The sequence below is a fragment of the Cryptomeria japonica genome, chromosome 10 (assembly GCF_030272615.1).
Source record: "Cryptomeria japonica chromosome 10, Sugi_1.0, whole genome shotgun sequence".
Classification (NCBI taxonomy): domain Eukaryota; kingdom Viridiplantae; phylum Streptophyta; class Pinopsida; order Cupressales; family Cupressaceae; genus Cryptomeria; species Cryptomeria japonica.
In genome coordinates this window covers 606,455,055-606,475,622 of record NC_081414.1, presented here as the reverse complement: position 1 = coordinate 606,475,622, position 20,568 = coordinate 606,455,055, and positions in this window count along the sequence as shown.

The window sequence follows — 20,568 nt, the reverse complement described above, 5'->3', positions numbered from 1 at the left end:
AAAATTACATATTTAGTCAAGACATGGATCAGGAGAAGGAATTATTGTGTATCCACTAATTTCACATGAATAGACTAGCTATCATACTCGCCTACCATGGAGATTGGATGACATAAACTCCTTGATTTTTATAGTTGGTCAGTGGATGAAACCCCCTAAACTAATCTCAATAGTCTCACACAGGGATTGTATGTAGTATACCCTATTTTTTGTTGAACAATTCCTATAGTTCCTTTATATTTAGATTTAAGAGACTCTCTTAGCATATAAAATTTATAATTCTATTGTTGTAGTCTTGATATACCTCTAATAATATTGTTGTCATTGTTCCTGAACTTTTAAAAAAATTAGGTTTTCTAATGTGTAATTCTTCACTATAACAAGAAGACTAACCATTTATAGTGAATTGTGATGATGCATCATTTTGCAAGGTTTTACCATTCATTTTTGTATATATTGTTAAACATGCATGTTATCTATTGTACTATACTTGACATAAAATAAGATTGAATCATTGTTAATCTATGAAATTAAATCAATTAAAAATAAACAAATTCCCTAATCGAGGATATTATATAAACTCCCCTAGATACTAGCAATCCTATTTACCTAAAAGCTTCTTCAAAACTACCTGACTAAAGATAGTAAATCTATTATGCATGTAGGATCCACCACTAATGGGAACTATTTGTATTGGAAAGTGGTAGGTTGGGCATGATGCTATGCAAATCTAGCCACTTTGTATACACTACACTGACATGAAGAACAATAAAGAATAATTGACTTCGATGATCGTATTAGAAAGGTATCCTTAATACCATGAAAAAATGATCTTGTTCTAGGAAAGGTTGGGCCAAAGTGCATCAAGTGTTATATGATCTTCTCACAAAGAAAGAATTATTGTTATTAGAAAAGGTGTTCACTTACTTGTGAAAAGTTGTCATCCAAGATCTTTTTGACAAATATAATAGTAGTGGCCTCGTTCTAACAATGCATTATATGATTCAAGCTAAGGTTAAAAATTATCATTTTCGACCAAACTTGTTTTCATGGTATATAATACGATGAAGAATATATGAATCCATATTAAACTATTTCATGCCTATTTATTTAAATCCTACCATGTATGGGAGGCATAAAAGTGAAAATTTTGTTCCAGTTAATCCCTTAATTTTATACTCCTTTATTAGTGAAAAATAAATAAATGATAATTCAATAAAAAGAAATTTATTTTCTAAGACACAATTGTAGGAAGGTATGAATCTCTTCAACCTTCCTACAAACATGAGGGAGAACAAGAACAAAACGATATTGGTACTCAATTTCTTACTCAATTGGCATTGGTTCTTTTTCTACTATGGAAGGTGTGTTAAGTGTATCATTAAAATTTGAGAGATACCTCAAAATAAATTCAAAGTAAATGAAAAAGTATATAGACATTTTGTTGGTTAACTTTGTGGTATTTGTGATGACCAATTTTGCACTACAAGGCTTGAAGCAAATAGATATTATTGTAGCTTCATAAATTATAACTAGTCCAATTTACACCTCATGTTTGTGCTCCCACTTTAGCATGTCCTATCTCCATCCCCTCTCTAGGTCAGATTTGACAATATTCTCCAACTTTTATGTCATGAACACCCTTTGGTGGGTCCTATCATGGGATACCCTATCCCCTGGCTACTTATTTTGGTCCTATTTGTAGAAGGACCAGGGCATGAGACACCTTGGTCCCTCTCAAATGGGCCCCAATTTGAAATGGGGTAAGTGTTATATCTCCCCAATAGTACTTGATTTCTAGGGCTACACATGATTGTTGGAGGTCAACCTAATCAATAATTTACCTAGGGAACCCTATATAAAGAAATCCTGTCAATTCATTTTGATGTAAATCATATACCCTATCATTTGTGTATCCATGAAGCATTCATCATCAAGCATTCTCAGAGACTCAAGGTTGCATATTCCTCATTCAAGCATTATGTAGAAAAGTGACATCAATCTTCATGCAAGCATGTGTGTGATAAGGGTTTTTCATGTGGGGTTTGACTTAAGCAAAGCTGTGTGCCCAACATCTTTCCCTTTCTTTCTATGTATAGGAATAGATGCAGGAGCTATTCAAGAAATCTGACAGTGCCGATAGTGATGTAGATAGGTTTAGCTTTCGATGACAGAAAATTTGGAGGACCAGGGTAGATCTGTGCTACTTTGTCTTGAAAAATCAAGCCAAACTTCCAAGGATAATTTTTGAACATCTCATTTTTCCCAGATATCAATTGGTGGCTTTGTGGGACATCTATAGCTTATTGTTTTTGTTAGATTACTTCAATAATCTCACATTTTACCCTAATTTTGTTATTACATTAAAAATAAACTTAGAAAGGACACACACACACAAATAAAAAATTGGTAAATCTGATCAGTATTCTCAGCCAATTTTCTAATCAAATTATGGCTAGATCTATTGGATTTACCCTATTTTTTCAACACATGGTTAATTTGGCTAGTTAGTGATTTTATTTGTTAAAACCCTAATTATAAATTTACACCATTACAATTTGGTGAACCCAGGACTCCTTGCATGCTTATTTCTTATTTGTGGTCTCTAATCTGATATTTAGGCATTTGACAAATAAATGTTGCACTCATTAAATAAAAAAATTAATTTAGTGGTTAATTTTATGAAAAACCAATTTTATTTTGCTAATTTTGGCTTGTGGGTTGCATAATTTTTCCCTTACATTTTTAGATTTGATTTTAGGAAATCATGATGGAATTTACTAAATCTAATTTTTTTTATATTCCACATATGAGTACATTTCTTTTTAGTTACATTTATCACAATCATGTGTGGGATAATGGCTTCTTTCATTTTACATTACATCTTTTTATTCATTGTACTCTTGCATATTGTATTTTTAATGTTTCCAAGATATTTCCTACTTGCAAATAATATCTCAAAACTTGTATCCATGTTATATATTGTTTCATGATGACATTTTTTAGAACATGCATTACATGTGTAGATCACATAAAGGCTTTTGTAGATAATAATTATCCTAGATATGACATAAACAATGCTAGTACTTGTACCTCTCCTAGGGTATCTCATGTTAATGAGGAAAGATTCAATAGTCATATCAACGATCTCTCCAATGGAAAGAAAGAATTGAAGAGAAACATGACACCATCCTCTTCTCATAGGCATACTCTAGTGCAAAGCGGGAAAGATCAAGATGTTGGTTTATCAATCCCTTTAGATCATCCTTATTCTCCTAGAGCTTATCTTAGTCATCAAAATATTTGTAGGAAAGATGATGTTATGCAATTTATTCATGACCTATCTCCTCATATATAACATTAAGAAAAGTGAAGCCTTAGATGATAAGAACCTTCCCTCCCAACGTATCAAAGAGGATATGAATAATGATTATAGAAACAAGAAATTATGTACAAAGGATATTCCTTCATCTAATTCTCCCTTTGATCCTTCCATGTGTCCTTAAACCACTGTTAGACATGTGTGAATATTATTGTGATTGATATCAAACTATATATTTGGTGTGGACCAGACAGTATGTGCAATTATGTGTTATCCAGATTGGTCTGGATACTATGTGCAGTCGGTGTGTGCATTTCTTTGCTATGGATAGATGTTGAATGCATGTGGTATGTGTAACCTTTCTTATTATGATGTGCATTATGATATAGCTACTAGTTGTAATAAGATGGATTTGTTACAATGGAGTGATATCCAAAAGATCCTCATCTACAAAATTTTGTATTGTGCTTTCTCTGGTCTCGATATCAGTTACATGTCCCAATATCAGCTATTTTGGTCGTGTCAGTTGTTGAGGTACTCTTGGTATGTGTGGAATTTGTATTTTGGAGATTGGAGATGTTAAGCTTATAGTGGGTCAGTATCTATGGGTTTGGATGACCCTATCCCATTCTAGTAATCATGATATATGCATCAGCCAATGGATTATGCAAAAGGAAGCATGTTGATATCTTGCAGAGGCTGACTTGGTAAAGTTTTTATTGGATAACGTGTTGAGCTAGACCAACACATTCTCCTAGTATGTATACGAAAGTATGTGATGTGATATGATGTAATTGAAGTGAGAGAGATCAAGAAAGTATATGGTGTGTATGTGAAAGAGACATAGCAACAAAGATAGTAGAGAAGCAGAGTGTGAAGTATGAGTTGTGAACAACAAAGATAGAATAAAAGTGCAACTACTATTGTAGTGTCGTAGTAGCACTTCAGGATAGTTGTACAAAGATCTTTAATCAGATTTGTTATAGATTTTATGAATTGTGATCAGAGCTTAATCACAGAACTGATCTCATGCATTTGGAGATGCAATCCCTTTCAGTTCAATAATTTTTTTTGTAGCGAGCATTCTATTCGTAAGTCATTGTTGTAACTTTTGAAATGAGCATTCCGACAGTGAGACATTTTTGTATTTAGATAGTGATCCACCCCTCTATAAAAATCTATATAACTCGTTATATTCTACTGAGAGTTAACCCTTTCCATGGTTTTTCCTATTTGGGTTTTCCACATATTAAATCTAACTTTCCTTGTGTGGCTACGATTTTCATGATTATTATGCATTTATTGTTTCATGTATGTAATTCATAATTGATGAATCAGATCTTTATCAACAAAAGGTTTAAGTTTGGTAAAAGTAATTTTTATGTCTGTGGGAGTATTGTTTCAACCCCCCTCTTAGTATTATGGTCCCTTCAACCAATCCAACATTTGGTATCAGAGCTTTGGTCCCTTGCTTGGAAGCTTAACCACTTGAGGGAGATCCTTGTTGGTTGAATCATGGCACCCATGTGCATGACTGGAGAAATTTAGTTTAATGAAGACTTGTAGATAGCTCTTGAAGATTTGAAAAGTGTCGAATACGAGAATGAGGAACTAAAAGAGAATGTGAAGGTATAAAATGAATGTTTGCAGAAGCTGAGAGAAAAAATTAAAAAATTAAAATTGAGGCATAAGGACGTCAAGAATTAGTTGAAGCAGGTAAATGAGACTATTAAAGATTTGATGCAGAAGATTGAGGAGAAAGATAAAATAAAGAAATCCTTGAAAGAATCAATCAAGCTGAAATATAAAGAATATGAAAAGATAGAGCAAGAAGTGAAAAAGATGAAGGAAGAAAAACAAAGTCCTTGATAGTAGCAAGCTCCTAGAAGATTTGATCAGCATGTAAAGTGCTCATTTGGATAAGACCGGTCTTGGATTTCCACTTGGTGGATGTTCAAATCAGAATGGTAAAGACAAAAACAAAGAGTTTAAATTTGGGAAGAAGTAAGAAGATCTAGGAAAAACTTGAAATCATAATACTAATGCAAGAAGGCCACCATTTTGTCAGCCTAATGCACATAGGTGTCTATCTTTTAATGGTTATTGTTTTCAATGCAATAATTTTGGGCATAAAGCTTGTAAATATAGAAGCATTCAGTGTTATAGTTGCAAGAAGTTTGGTCATAAGGAAAATCTCTGTAGAAAACACATTATGAGTCCGAATTATAATTTGGTTGAAGCAAACAAGATGAATTACAACTTTCATGGATATTGTTATACTTGCAATGGCTATGGGCATAAATGTAATCAATGCAAACATAGATCACATCCAGTAAACTTTGCAAGGAAGGTTATCAGTTGCTTCAAGTGTAAACAGTCTAGACAGTATGCTAATCAATTCAAAAATGGGAATGAGGAGAAAATACTAAGAAGAATGTGATGAAGATTTGATGAATCAAAGAAGAAGGAAAATATAGTCGGGAGAAAGAAGGAAGTGAATACAGGAAGTGAGCTTGATGTATCGGAATCCAGTGCAAGCGCCTCTTCCTTCAGTAACTAAGTATAATTCTTTGGGTCAAGTGGAGTTCCTTTTGAAAGAAAAATATTTTGTCCTCCCTATTTAAGTGGATCATGTAGTTGATCCAGCATGACTTTGTTTAGAGGCTATCTGATAATCGAATAATGTTTTGCTGACATCATCAATGAGACATTTTCTGGTGGAAAAACCCTAAAGGAAATTTTTGTGGTGAGATAAGTATCAACATTTTTTAATTCATTCTTTAATTGTCAGTCATTTGTGCTTAAGAATAGTGTGAACAATTGAAGAATAGCAGAAAAAGAGAACAGTGCGAGCAATCATGGAAAGGAAAGTGATCATTGGAGAATCTGGCAGTGGATTTCAATTCTTGAACAAGGTATTTCTAGATGAGTTCGACCCAGAGAAAATCATGAATGTGGAAGCTAGTCTAAATGATCGAGTGAATTACAAAGAATTAAGGAATTGGGGAGCAAATGTCTAAATTTGTGGACGAAATTCCCTTGTTTTGATGATGCAGAGATTATCAAAATAATTCTTAGTCACATGCAGTATGACAACATCATATTGGATAAACCCTATCCAATCTTGAAGGAGGTTATATCTGTGATCACCGATTTGTGCAACAATGGAGAGGTTCCAGCAAAAAAGTCAATCAATAATAGAGAAGTGGAAGCCCTAACCAATGTGAAGGGTGATTGGCGAGCATTGATCATTAACACTATCACAAACCTTGGGGTGAGGTATGTTGCCTACAATATTTCTTATTAAATTTATTTCAAGAATAGGGAAGGTGCCACTTAGGCAATTGCAGTATATATGGCACATATTCTAGTAATGGAAAACAAATCATTCGACTTGTGTGAATTGTTGAGAGAGTTGTTTCTTGAAAATGTTAAAATGTCAAAAAGAAGAATTATTAGTTCTGGTTTGGTTTATTGTTCGTATGCTTAGTCATGTATTGTTTGGGATCCCTTCTGGCAAAATAAGATGTCATATGGGAATTCAGTGTCCTGGTTGCAAGGAAAATATTCAGATATTTGAATAGTTTAAATAATAAAGAAGAAGCTTGTGATTCATACTTAAAATATTTTTTGGACAAGTGGAGAGTTGGACCGATATACCCTATTTTTGGTTCTAGAGGCTCTTCCTTTAGAAATAAAAAAGACAAAGAAGTCAATTTTTGGTAGTGTTTCAATGCCAAAGAAAAGTAAGAAGGATTTGATAGAAGAAGATATTGTTGTGGTTGAAGATCTAGAGTCTCCTCTGGCTAGAGGAGATTCGGTAGTTATAGAGCAAGAAACTGGAGAATCAAATGATGAATCTAATTTTCTCGAATTAGTGGGCAACATGGATGGGATCAAGAAAATAGGTGTGATGCAGCTAAATTCAGTAAATTCGGATAGAATTGAAATTGTTCTATTGAGTTATTTAATCCAAAATAGCATAAGCATTGAAGACATACGTAACTTGCTCCTAGAATCCTTCAATGAAGTTCTTATGGAAAAGTTTTATGAGCAGTCTGTTGAAGCTAGAATATCTAGAGAAAAAGGTTTTGATATGCAAGATCTATTAAGTGATTGTGATGATGCGAAGAAAGTCCTATTAACATGTATTAAGGATTTCAGGAGTTGTATCCACAGTACTAGTAGAGTCTACAGGTACTGTATCTCTTGGTTGGCAGCTGCAGTGAAGAACAAAAGCAAAATTGATGCTATTGAAGATGAGTTGACAACTTTACAAAAATATTTTGATTTTATGGATGATAAGGATGGTGAGCAGAGGAAAAGAATCAACTTTCTTCAAGATAAACTGTTAGATTCAATGAAAATCCCAAAGACACTGAGAGGGGGGGGTGAATTAGTGTCTAACCAGTTAATTGAATATTTAAACTTATTTATAACTTTGCAACCCAAAACAATGTACCAATAAACAAGAATTATGCAGTAAACACAAATAACAAAGACAACATAGAAATACACCATAACACAAGATATTTTAATGAGGAAACCCAATGTGAGAAAAACCTCGATGGGATTTGTGACCCACAATATTTACTCACTCGCCAATGAATAAATACTACTTACAATAAGGGCATACACATGCAGAAAGTCCAACTACCTAGAGCGCACTGCTCAAAAGAGTCTCACTGACTACAATATGGATAGTTAAATCCAATACAATGTATTGCTCAAAATAGCATCTCAAATGCCTAGTTCAGTATCGGTTTAACCTCAGTTAGATACCTTAACCAAAACCTTTGCTGTCCACTATATCACCTCATACAATAATTTCCTATTCATTACATTCTTTCATTATTTCCTTCTTCAAAATGACCTATGAGATCTCATACATGTATGAGTCTATACAATATACCAAGTTGACTTAAAAATAGTTAATTACATTTACAAAACAATTCACATAAACAAAACTTTATCCCATGTCGGCTTGAGTGCTAGTATACTTCATTTATAGTGTAATCTGGATGCCGGTGAAAGTACCTGTCAGTGTCGGTGCCTGCCAGTGTATGATATCTGTGATGCCAGTGCATGTGTAGAAACTTGTTGCCGGTTGGTTGCCAGTTGGTTGCCATTGATGACAACATCAACTATTCTCATTAGAGTGTAGGATGCCAACAATCTCGCCCTTTGGCATTGATAGAAACACTCATGAGAAAAATCCAAAACTGCTATCCAAAAATGAAATCTAAAAAGAAGTGTGCTTCCCTTGAGCAAGTGATCTCCTCTGTGCATTTATTTTCTCCATAATACTCCTTATTTTTCTCTATACTACTACTCTCCCTTTGACATCAATGACAAAGGATGTCAAAAAGAATCAAGTAATACAAAAATTCTACCTCATCCCTTGTAGCTGGTTGGTTACAATCTGAAAAATATCTGCCAAAACTAGATTTAGGCTCTGCATGAATTTGTTGGTGTTGGAGAGAATGGTCTCATTCAGCTAGATCATGTCGGTTAGATAGTGCATTTGCTATTGTGGTGATCGTTCTCCTTGAACTGTTGCCTTTGATAATTCAATCCGTTGAGTAATGAGACTATCCAATTTTGGACCAAGTTTACTTTTGAGTTCCCAGGCTTTTGACCTTATCCTTGCTTTCTCTTTCTCAAGTTTCTCTAACTTCTCTTTGAAAACTACCATTTCCTGCTAAAAAACTGAGATAAGTCCCAAAGAACCTATCAAATTATTTGCAATATCATCGATTTCTTTCTATGTCTTCTTGATTTCCTCATCTATATCCTCTATCAAAATAGTGAGGTTTACATGTTTCTCTATATAGCTCCTTATACTCCAAAATTGTAGAATTAAGTACCCGTAAAAGTGTGTCCAAGTGATCGGTACAATTATTTATAGTGTTCTCAAAGAATGTATTTTCCTCTTTGTCAACTCTCTCCTTAATGGTATCCTCATTCACCTTTTCTAGAGTTAGAACATTTTCAGCAATAAATTTGGAAAATGTGTCCAATTTACCTAAAGAATCATTAATGTGATCTATCTTACAGGTAGGTGCAGTCATTTTCAAGATAGGTAATGTGTTATCAATATCCTTAAATGCTAAGGCATTACAATCTATTATCCTCTTGATAGACTCCAAAAGAACAATTGTGATGTTAGTCGGTCTAAATTCTCCTGCTGATGTGCTAGATTCTCCAACTACCTTTATTATTTGTTCCTTATTGCCAAAAAATTATTTCTCTTTACTTACATTTTCTTCTGGTGTAATCTGGATGTCGGTGAAAGTGCCTACCAGTGCTGGTGCCTATCGATGTATGATATATGTGATGTCGGTGCATGTGTAGAAACCTGTTGCTGGTTGGTTGCCAGTTGGTTGCCATCAATGATAACATCAACTATTCTCATTAGAGCGTAGAATGCCGACATAAAATCTTGCTCCCGCAAAGGCAGAGAGAAGGCTTTGTGAACATGTTTTGGAAGGTGAAGCAGATTGTTGAGGCTAAATCGGAGTATTTTTTCAGCATTTCTTGAAAGTGTGGTTGAGTATGAGAAAAATCCATATGTTCTAGACAGTTTTTCTCATGTAGTTGATCTATTGGTAGAATGTAGAAGTCTTTTTGTAAGCATCAAATTAGCATCAAGTTCTTGGGGATTTCTTCTTCTGGAACTAAAGGAGAAATACAAGCTTATATTTCCAAAGAAGAGCAATTGAAGGTTCTTTCTGGAGTAGTCTTTACTTTTTGACAAGTTTTGCAAGTTGTGTATATATTCTATTTTTTTTTCTTTCCCTTTTTCATCAAAGGTAATGTTTTTCCTTCATGTCAAAAGGGGGAGAAAAGAATGTGGTTTTTAGGAGTTTCATGAGTAAGGGGGAGTTGAGTCATATGCAGATATGTTTTGGATATGTTTTTCTATCAATGAAAAAGGGGGATATTGTTAGACTTGTGTGAATATTATTGTCATTTATGTCAAACTAGCTATCTAGTGTGGACTGGATAGTATGTGCAATTTTTTGTTATTTGGATTGGTCTAGATACTATGTGTAGTCAGTATGTGTAGTTCTTTTCTATGGATAGATGTATTATGTATGTGGTATGTGTAACCTTTCTTGTTATGATATGCATTTTGATATAACTACTGGTTGTAATAAGATGGAGTGATATATAGAAGAATCCATCTCTAAAATTCTATATTGTACTTGCTCTGGTCTCGGTATTATTTATATGTCCCAGTATCATCTATTTTGGTCATGTTAGTTGTTGATGTACTCTTGGTATGTGTGAAATTTGTATTTTGGATATTGGAGATGTTAATCTTATAGTGGGTCAGTATCTATGGGTTCAGATGACCCTGTCACATTCTGATAATCATGGTATATGCATCGATCAATGGATTATGAAAAAGGAAACGTGTTGATATCTTGCGAAGGCTTACTTGGTCAAGGTTTCATTAGATAATGTGTTGAGCTAGGCCAACACATTATCCCGGTATATATATGGCAACATGTGATGTGATCTAATAAAATGAAAGTGAGAGAGATAAAGGAGTATATGGTGTGTATGTGAAAGAGACATAGCAGTGAAGATAGTAGAGAAAAAAAGTGTGAAGTCTGAGTTGCAAATAACGAAGACAAAGTCAAAGTGCAACTAGTATTATAGTGTTGCAGTAGCCCTTCAACGGACCCGCTACAGGATAGTTGTACAGAGATCTTTAATGATCTATTGTAGAGTTTTCGATTTAATCTTGGAACTAATCTCACGCATTTGGAGATGGAATCCCTTTTAGTTCAATCTTTTATTTTGTTGTGAGCATTCAAGTAGTGAGCCATTTTTGTATTCAGGCAATAAGACACCCCTTTCTAAAACTCTACATAACTAGTTATATTCTCTTGAGAGTTAACCCTCTCTATGGTTTTTCCATTTGGGTTTTCTGATGAAATAGCTTTGATAATTGATAGACAACTAAGATGTGGGGGGGGGGGGGGGGGGGGGTGAATCAATTGTCACAAAACTTACACAAATTAAACTTAATCTTTGATCTGATTATTAAACATGAAAGCATAAATCAACAACACATCACGAACACACATAACACCAAGATTTTTGAAGTGGAAAACTCGGTCAAGGGAAAAACCATGATGAGAACCTACCCACAATATGATGATACTCTATTAGAATTATATGAAATATTACAATGGGGAATGCATATGCATTCGGGCATACTGCCTAGAGCTCACTTCTCAAAATCAAGAAAGGGCTACACCTAAGGAAGACCTACTATCTTACAAACAGGTTTGAATCACATCTGAAAGATCATGAACTGATAGAATAGAATATCCTAATGCCTCGTAACAGTTTTGCTTAAGCACAAAAAAAATTTCTCACACTTCTTCTCTACCTCTAAAAGATTAATACATTATTCGTACATGCACTCATCCACAACAATACTCAATTACAAAGATATTACATTTATTTATACATGACATCAACCTTGGCAAGATCAGCAAGGTCAAATCAACACACATAACCTAATTACAATAATATAAGTAGACACGCTACAATATCATATGTAGAACAAGCAATGTCGGCTAAGACATATCACAAACTCATATTGCATGCCTCTAACATGCAACACCTCTAAGAAATATGCATCAAATATCTGCAACACGCTACAAGAATCTGGTTGGCCAAAATAATGAAGAACACTATCACACTGAATAAAGTCATCAATTACATGCATAATGATCAATGTAGAACACCAACAAAAAGGGCACAGATTTAGAAACATCAACAAGCAACATGAATTACCACCGCACCATCTACAACAACACAAATTACTAGAATCATGTCATCATCATACCAAACTTCAAGAACACTAACTACAATGACTATCAACCTAGAAAAATAACTTGCGGAGCTCCAAACCATGAACTAATTGAATTGATGATACACATTAACGTCCGAAACATTTTTCCAAATCTATAAATCAGGATACTGCAATGTGGAGCAATGGAGATCAAAATACTGAACACTCTAGCAACACTAAACAACATAAAAAATAGCCACAACATAGATACCCATATCTCACTCAAATCTTCATGCAGACCTCTAAAAATTATACTGAATCATCTATACATAATCCTCTACAAACCTTTTAATCTGCAAACTCTGATCATCATGATACAAAACAAACCAATTCACTGAGCTCACTACATCACTCTCACAGACAGAGAAATATGTTGACATCAATGACAACACATCTCTCAAACATCCTCAAATATCTCTCAAGCACATATTTCCAGCATATTATCAGTAATCTCCAACAATCTCCCCCTTTTTCATTGATGGCAACATATTATGTGCAAAACAATCAATGCCAAAGAAATAATCAACTCTCTCATATTATTATCTCCCCCTTATAGATAATTATCTCCTCCTTAGATTATTACTCAGTTTTCACATGAATATCTCCCCCTTTGACATTAATGGAAAAGGCACATATTTTCACCAAAAAATATAATAACTAACTCACAAAATTGACTTACTGACTACTCCCCCTGAGTAGCAGCCTCCACTCATCAAACTAGATCACAAGATATGACTATGAAATGCACCAAACTGATGCATACCAATGCATCTTAGTTTCCATTAGGAGGGGCAATTACCCCTATCTTTTCTCTAAGATACTCAGAAGTATCTTTAGGCAAAGGCTTTGTGAAAATATCTACAATCTATTCCTTTGTAGACACATACTCCAATCTAGCTTCCTTCTCATTAACCTTGTCTCTCAAAAAGTGAAACTTGATTGATATATGCTTAGTCTTTGAATGCAACACCAGATTCTTATAGATTTAAATTACATTTGAATTATCACAATAGATAGCAATAGGCTCATCATATACAACTCTAATATCTTTCAACATTTGCTTCATCCATATTACCTCAGTACAATTGTTAGTGGCAACAATATAGTTTGCCTCTACAGTAGATAGAGAAATAGAATTCTTATTTTTAATAAACCAAGAAACCAATCTCTTTCCCAAGAAAAATACACCACCACTAGTACTCTTCTGGTTACCAATATCTCCATCCCAATCAACATTAGTAAAAGAACTCAAAACAAAATCATCATCTTTAGGATACCATAAACCAAAATCAACAGTTCCTTTTAAATATCTAAAAATTCTTTTAACGGCTACAACATGAGATTCCTTAGGATCAGCTTGAAATATAGCAACAAGACAAATAATATTCATGATACCAGGCCTAGTCTGAGTCAAATAAAGTAATCCACCAATCATAGATTTGTATCTTGTTTGATTTGCTTTAGGGAAATCATCATCCTTAGTAAATTTACATCCAGTCACCATAGGAGTTCCAATTGGCTTTGTATCATCCAAACCAAACTTCTTCAACAACTTGTTCACATACTTGGATTGAGATATAAAGATCCCTTTATCAAACTGAGTAATTTGCAATCCCAAAAATAATTTCATCTCTCCAATCATAGACATCTCAAATTCATTATGCATCTCATTAGAAAACTCTTTACACAAACTATCATTTCCTCCAAAAATGATATCATCAACAAAAACTTCAATAAGAGTATTATCATGATCAATCTTGAAATATAGATTACTATCAACAATGCCTTTGTTGAATCCTAGCTTCAATAGATACTTATCCAATCTAGCCTACCATGCTCTAGGCGCTTGCTTCAATCCATACAATTCTTTCTTCAACTGGCACACCATATCACTCTGATCAGTCAGCATAAATCCATTTGGTTTCTCTATGTACACCTCTTCTTACAATTCACCATTTAGAAATGTTGACTTGACATGCATCTGAGAAACTTTTAAATCCTTGTAAGCAACATAAGCAAGAAATAATTTCATAGCTTCAATTCTTTCCATCGGAGAAAACGTCTCCTCAAAATCAATTCCATCCATTTGAGAATGTCCTTTGCAAACAAGTCTTGGTTTGTTCCTAACAACTTCACCTTTCTCATTCAATTTGTTCTGTAAGACCCATTTAGTTCCTATTACATTTTTTCTTTTTATGTCTGGGAACAAGAATGGATGTATTGTTCTTTTCAATCTAATTCAATTCTTCTTCCATTGTTTTTACCCAATGTTCATCTTTACATGCTTCATTTACATCCTTAGGTTCAATCTTAGAAATCAAACAGTACTCAACCTGATCTTCTGCAATTCTTCTTTTAGTCTGAACACCTTTATTTCTATTTCCTATAATCTGATTTTTTGAATGATTCAATCTTACATACCTGGGAGTCTTAGGATTTTCTTGAATTTTAGACTCTTGATATCTTCCTTTTGCACTTGCACTAGTCTATTAACCTGGATTTAGTGGATTCACCATAACAATCTAAATTTGATTTTGGGTCTGCAGCTACTTTCCTTTATTTGCACTGTCACTGTGATCATCTAAATCATAAGTGCAAGATCTATATTGATTCTCATTGTCTTCATCAACCTTGACATTAGCACTCTCAACTATCTTTCTCAGTCTCTTATTATAACACCGGTAGGCCTTTCTTTCAGTAGAATAACCAATAAATATTCCTTCATCACATCTAGCATTAAACTTTCCTAGATCTTCATCCCTTTTTATATAGCATTTACTTCCAAAAATTCTGAAATATTTAATTGTAGGAGCATGACCAAACCATAATTCATAAAGAATCTTACCGGTATCACCTTTGATATGCACCTGGTTAAGAGTGTAAAAAAAAATATTCATAGCTTCTCTCCAATAGACATGCAAATGTTTTCCTTCAATCATCATTGTCCTTGCAACTTCCTGAATGGTTCTATTCTTTATTTCCACTACTCCATTTTATTGAGGGGTTCTCAGAGCAGACATTTGTCTTCTTATCCCATGTACTTCATAGAATGCATTAAACTCACCAAAAGTGAATTCACCACCTCTGTTAGATCTTAGACACTTCAACTTCAAACCTGTCTTAGTATCAACCATGGATTTGAAAATCTTGAGCTTCTCTAGAGATCCATACTTCTCCCTCAAGAAAGTAACCCACATCATCCTTGAATAGTCATCAATCAACAACATGAAATATCTATCTCCTTGCAAGATTCTAAATCTGGAAGGTCCACACAAATCAATATGCGCAAGATCTAATAATCCATTTGAAAAATGTTTCTCTTTTGAAAGATATTTTGGCTTGCTTCCTTAACTGACATTCCTTACATACATGATTAGTAGGTTTCATCATCTTAGGAAGATATCTCACAACCCGAGTAGAACTTATCTTAACAATGTTATCAAAAATTCACATGACACATCCTCGTATGCCACAACCAGATTTCATCAATTTGAGCAATCAAACATCTTTTACCAAAGTTGTTCAAATGAAAGATATTACCTTTACTCTTTGTACTTTATGCAATCTCAATTTTGGAGCTACCCAATATTTTACATTTGTCTTTCTTGAATTGAAGATCATATCTCTTGTCAACCATCTGTCCAACACTTAAAAGATTATTCTTTAGGCCTTCTACATACAAGACATCATCAATATTGTGCTTACCATCAAGAGAAATAGAACCTCTCCCATAGATTATACCAACTTTATCAGCACCAAATTTTACAAGTCCACCTTCATACTTTTCCAAGCTCACAAACTTACTCTTATCACCTATAATATGATGAGAGCATCCACTGTCAATCACCCATTCATCTTTCTCTTCAACCCATGCATCCAAATATCTTTCCATATTCATGCAACTAGAATAATCAGTAGGTATTGAATCTGTTGGTATTTTGGTATGGTTTTGTCATTGATGTCAACACCTACTAAAACACCAGCTTGAGGAGATCCAATGTCTACTAATTATTTCAGGAAGGACTGTCCTAAACTTGATGGAACCAACTATGGCATATGGAAGATCAGAATGGAGACACATCTAAATTACATTGGAAAAGACATCTGGAAAGTTACAAAGAATGGTTATACTGCTGATGTACCAAGTCAACCTAGTCCAGCTAACTTGACAAAAGATGAGGAAAATGATTGCAAAGAAAGAGAAGAACTTTTGAGCACATTATCAGATCAACAAATCATGGGACTATCAGATAGGTCTACTGCTAAAGCTATTTGGGATTATCTGGAAACACTGAATGAAGGAGATTCCACAGTCAAAATTGCAAAACTTGAAAGCTTTCGAGTCAGGTATGAACATCTGAAAATGGAAGAAGATGAAAGAATTTTTGCTTTTATGGAAAGAGTGAATGAAATTGTTTTGGGTATTAAATGTTGTGGAGGAACCTTAAGTGAGGATGAAATTGTTTCAAAAGTTTTAAGAGGATTTCCACCGGCATATAAAATGAAAGTCACTGCTATAAATGAGTTAAGAACAATGCCTAATACATCAGTTACTAGGGATACATTGATTGGGAAACTTTCAGCTTTTGAAATTGAAGAATTTGGTCCTGTTACTACTATAAAGATAGATTTGGCCTTTAAAGTATCAACATCATCTGCTCCATCATTTGACAAATCTGATTGGAAAGCCTTTTATGCAAGAGAACTTGAAGAAAGTAGGAAAGAAAATGAAGAACTTGAAGAACTTGAAGCACTATTTGCAAGGAAAATGCCTAAAGGTCCAGTTGGAAGTAAGTATGAAGGTAAAGCACCCTTTAAATATTTTAACTACAATAAGATTGGTCATATGGCTTCAAGATGCCCTGATAGACATGCTAGACTAAGAGAAGAAGCTAGAAGAACATACAAGCCTAACCTTGAATATCAGAGATATAGATTTAAGAAGAATAAAGACAAATCTTGTTACATTGCTGATGAAGGTGTGACTAATGATTCTGATGAGGATCCGACAAAAAATGGATGGGTTTTTGTTTCTATAATAGAAGATCAACCGGCACCTACTACTCAACTGGTAGTATAGGCCCTGGCAGCTAAAGTTGAAGTAAAGGATGAATGGATCATTGATTCAGGATGCTCACATCATATGACAGGAGACAAAGGTAAATTCTTGAACTTTCAAGAATATAATAGAGGCTTAGTGAGATTTGGAGATGACAAAGCTTGTTCAATAAAAGGTAAGGGTTCAATATCTCTTGATGGTAAGCATAACACTAACAATGTCTACTATGTTGAAGAATTAAAGCATAATATTTTGAGTGTTGGTCAATTAGTTGAGAAAGGATTTCAGTTAAAATTTAAAAATGGAAAATGCAAAATCATGAACAGAACTGGTTTACAAATTGCAACCGGTAATCAGACTAGAGGTAATATCTTTCATTCGAATAACAATGAAAAGACATGCTTAATTGCACATATTGATGAAAGTTGGTAATGGCATAAGAGCCTCTGTCATGTAAAATTTGATTGCATGGTAAAGATTAGTACTACTAAGGTAGTTAGAGATTTACCTAAAATTGTCAAACCTTAGAATACAGTATGTAAGGAATGTCAATTTGGAAAACAAGTTAGAGCTAGTTTCAAAAGTATTCTAGAAAAATCAAATAATACTCTTGATTTGATTCACACTAATTTATGTGGTCCAGCTAGAACTAAAAGCCTACAAGGTGATAGATATTTCATGCTAATCATTGATGACTATTCTAGAGTGTGTTGGGTTACTTTTCTCAGAGAAAAATCAAAAGCACTTGGAAAGTTCAAACTGTTCAAAGCAATGGTAGAAAATGAAACCAGTAAGAAAATCAAATGTTTAAGATCAGATCAAGGAGGTGAATTTACATCTAAGGAATTTAATACATTTTATGAAGTAAATGGAATCAGAAGACAACTATCAGCACCTCGGACACCACAACAGAATGCAGTTGTGAAAGGAAAAACAAAACTATCTTGGATGCAGCAAGAAGTATGTTATCAGAAGCAAACCTACCACATGTATATTGGAGAGAAGCAGTCAGTACATCGGTCTATACATTTAACAAAGTTCACATCAAAGGTGAAACCGGTAAGATCCCTCATGAACTATGGTTTGGTAATACTCTTACTCTTAAGTATTTTAGAATTTTTGGAAGTAAATGTTATATCAGAAGAGATGAGTATATTGGCAAATTTGATCCTAGAAGTGATGAAGGAATATTTCTTGGTTATTCATCTAAGAGAAAAGCATATAGATGTTTTAACAAGAGATTGCAGAAAATTGTTCAGAGTACAAATGTAAAGATTGATGAACAATTCAAAGGAACTTCAAGGTATATAGACTCTCAACCGGCAATAGAAATTTTGACAAATGAACCTACTCTAAATCCATTGGTACAAAATGAAGATCCAGTTACCTCGGTATCATCTGAGGATTCCACGGTAATTGAGGAACAACAACAAACTAAGACACCCTGGTATGTAAGACTGAATCATTCTGAAGATTAGATAATTGGAAACAAGTTTAAAGGAGTTATGACAAGAGGAAGATTGGCAAATGAAGAGGTATGTCTTATCTCTCAAATTGAACCATCATCTGTTAATGAGGCATGTGAAGATAAATTTTGGATTAAAGCTATGGAAGAAGAATTAGAACAAATTGACAAAAATAACACTTGGACATTAGTTCCCTGACCTAAAGATAAAAATGTAATTGGAACCAAATGGGTATTTAGAAACAAACTTAATGAAGATGGTAAGGTTGTCAGAAATAAAGAAATACTAGTGTGTAAGGGATATTATCAGAAAGAAGGAGTTGATTACAATGAAACCTTTGCACCAGTAGCTAGAATTGAGGCAGTTAGATTATTTTTGGCTTTTGCAGCACACAAGAACTACAAAGTTTATCAAATGGATATTAAATGTGCATTTTTGAATGGAGATCTTGAAGAGGAAGTATACATTGAACAACCTGATGGATTTTCTTTGATAGATGACAATGATATGGTTTGCAGCTTAACAAAAGCTCTGTATGGACTAAAACAAGCTCCAAGAGCTTGGTTTGCAAGATTGGATAAGTATCTTTTAAAGATTGGTTTTACTAAAGAAAATGCAAACAAAAATTTGTATTATAAAGTAACTAATGATGACATCTTGATTATAGAAGTATTTGTTGATGATATAATCTTTGGAGGAGAAGATGGATTATGTAAGGAATTTTCTATTAAAATGCAGCAAGAATTTGAAATGTCTATGATTGGTGAAATAAAATTCTTTTTAGGATTGCAGATTTCACAGACTGATAAAGGTATATTCTTGAGTCAATCCAAATACTTAAAAGAGTTACTAAAGAAATTTGGGATGGAGAACTCTAAACGAGTAAGCACACCTATGACAACAAATGACAAATTATCACAAAGGGATGAATCTACACCTATTAATCCAACTAGATACAAATCTATGATAGGAGGTTTACTGTATTTGACACAAACCAGACCTGATGTTATGAATGCAGTATGTATTGTTTCAAGATTTCAAAGTAATCCTAGAGAAAATCATGAATCAGTAGTAAAAAGGATTTTCCGGTACTTACAAGGCACTATAAATCTTGGATTATGGTATCCTAGAGATGAAAACTTTGAATTATGTGAATACACAGATGCAAATTGGGCAGGAGATGTGGATGATAGAAAAAGCACCACCGGCGAAGCATTCTTTCTTGGAAACAGACTAGTTTCTTGGTTGAGTAAGAAACAAAGTTGTACATCTTTATCAACAGCAGAATCAGAATATGTTGCAGCAACAACTAACTGTACACAGATACTATGGCTTAAGCAAATGTTGAAAGACATAAAGGTAAAATGCAAGGAACCTATTACTATCTATTGCGATAACACTGCAGCAATTGATATATCTAAGAATCCGATATTACATTCTAAAACCAAACATGTTTTTATCAAACGGAATTTTCTAAGGGAAAAAGTTGAAGCAAAGGAGATAAAACTAGTTTATGTGAATACTAAAGAGCAAATTGCAGATATTTTCACTAAACCTTTGCCTAAGGAGACTTTTGAATATCTCAGAGATCAGCTTGGAGTCATACCACCACCGGTAGAGACTTAGACAATTGATGATTATCATCAACCGACAGAATTAATAGAGAAGTCTTTTATTTTGGTCTTTGATGAGGATGCTACTTATCAGGGGGAGTAGTTGCTATACCGAATTGATTGGTATTTTGTATATAAACTTGGTTTTATTGTAACTTTGGCATTTGATGTCAAAGGGGGAGAGATATCTATAGAAAAACACATTATCTTTATTATCTTTTGGGGAGAGATTG